Source organism: Bactrocera latifrons, unplaced genomic scaffold (assembly GCF_001853355.1).
Source record: "Bactrocera latifrons isolate USDA-ARS-PBARC rearing strain unplaced genomic scaffold, ASM185335v1 scaffold_59, whole genome shotgun sequence".
NCBI classification, from domain to species: domain Eukaryota; kingdom Metazoa; phylum Arthropoda; class Insecta; order Diptera; family Tephritidae; genus Bactrocera; species Bactrocera latifrons.
Genome location: NW_017537256.1, coordinates 226,917 through 229,289, shown reverse-complemented (window position 1 = coordinate 229,289; position 2,373 = coordinate 226,917).

Below are 2,373 nucleotides of genomic sequence, written 5' to 3'. Positions count from 1 at the left end.
TAAAAAAAGTTTTGTTTTTATAAATTTTAAAGTTTTTTATCTTTTCGTTGAGAAAGTATTTTAGAAATTTGTTTTAGAAAAATATATAATTTTTGCACTTTTTTTATTTTCCTCAAAAAAGTCATCCGACCCTTTCTAATGTTCTACAACGAGTCTGTATAAACTTTGCAGCAAATTGTTGTTGTGACCGAATCGAAAGCTTAACCGAAATGTTTCTAATTGTATTTTTATTACTTGTTTTGTTGTTTTTGTAAAATTAATTTTGTCGCCATTAATTACACTTGTTATTAATTAATTAGTAATTAAACATGTAGTGTATTTCGAAGCGCTCACCACACGTGAACCGAACAACTGCCCCCCTCTGGTCTGCCATTAAATTTATAAGTGTTATTATGTACTATTTACTATATGGATTCGCCATTATTCTGCTGCAACAACACTTGCATTTGTTTTTATTGAATTTTCTTACATATTAGAACATTTATGTAACTAGACGCCGACCCCCGACTGCTTTTTGTGCTGTCCACTTTTTGAGCTAAAGTTATTTAATTACACGCTATTTACATACTTACATGCATATGTACATACATATGTATATGCATGCATGCATACGTGCATACATATGTATAGTATGTATTGACATCTACAAAATCTACACATATACTAATATGAAGCCATTTTGTTGCCTTGTAGTAGTTTTTATTAAATTTAAACAAGCATATACATACCTACATACAAAAACAAAAACGAAAACTAAATTAATAATATTTAGCGTAGTAAATAAAGCAAGCGTCTTAATGCTGTAGAGACTTCAATTATTAATTAGCCTATTCTATTTCGCAAAATCTTTACTTAGCAACTCTTATATACATACATACAAACAGACACATGCAAACACATACAAACATATGAATAAAATACTGTTGCAATTTGCAGGTATTTAGCGATGGAATTAATTATGTAATTATATAAGTAAAAAATACAACAAAATTTTAGCGAGTACTGACATACAAACATACATATACATATATGGCATATGAGAAAGTAGCGAGTTGTTTGAATTGCATTTTTTTTGGAGCGCGAAATTTGACTTTTCGCACTACAAAAGGTTGAGAATTAACAACAAAACTTATTTACATATGAACATACATACATACATCCATATGTATGCCATTTTCGCCTAAAGCAGTACATATAACAATAAATACCACACACATGAAATGAAATGAAAATTATACAAATTACAAAACCAAAAAAACAACAAAAAAGAAACTCGAATTGAAAATTACATTCGTAAGGCATTAAAATGATATAACATATACTATATACATATATATATAATAAATGATAATAAACAGTAATGTTCGTATAAAATAGTGCAGAAAACTGAAAGCGAAGCGTTGGCAACTCTAAAACATTTATTTGATTACCAAAATAAATAAAAATCAATAAAAATTAATTTAAAAATAAAAAAATAAGAAATTGAAAATATAATAATAAAAAATCATAACATAAACAACAACAAGTACAGTACTTCTATTAAAGCAAAGATGAAACCAAAATATATAAAGAAAAACACATAACAACTACAAAAACAACTATTGAATTAAATAAAATTGTAATCACAAGGAACTCCATAGAATTATTATTTAAATAAAACGGTTAATAAAAAAATTTTCAAAAATATTTCAATAATTTTTATTTAAAAAATTCAATTGCTATTTTGGTAAGTATTTGCTCCCGAGTTACCAACAGTTCGCCAGTCGCTCTTACTTTTCGCTGTTTGGCGCCAATTGGAGGTTCAAAGCGTAGAGAGGTCATTTTCCACCTAGTCTTTCCAACGCAGTGGAGATCTTCCTCTCTCTCCGCTTCCCACAGTGGGTACTGCATCGAATACTCTCAGAGCTGGAGCAGTGGGCGTGAGTGCGACGACGGTTTGTTTGCTGACAGGAGGTATTCCTCCTTGCTCTTGTTCACTATCTGACCCGTTTGCTTCGATTCTTTATTCAATCTGTAGAGAGCAGAACTAACGAAGCGACCAATAATATCAATATCATCAGCATACGCCAGCAGCTGTACACTCTTATGGAATATAAGAAGTAGGTTTAGTTCTGCAGCTCGAATTATTTTCTACAGCAATAGGTTAAAGAAGTCGCTCGAATGAGAGTCGCCTTGTCTGAAACCTCGTTTGGTATCGAACGGCTCGCAAACGTTCCTGATGGAGGTTTTGGTATTGTTCAACGTCAGTTTACATAGCCGTATTAATTTCGCGGGGATGACAATTCTGACATAGCGGCATAAACGGAGCTCTTTTTCGTGCTGTCAAAAGCAGCCTTGAAATCGACGAAGAGATGTGTGTCGATCCTCTTTTCA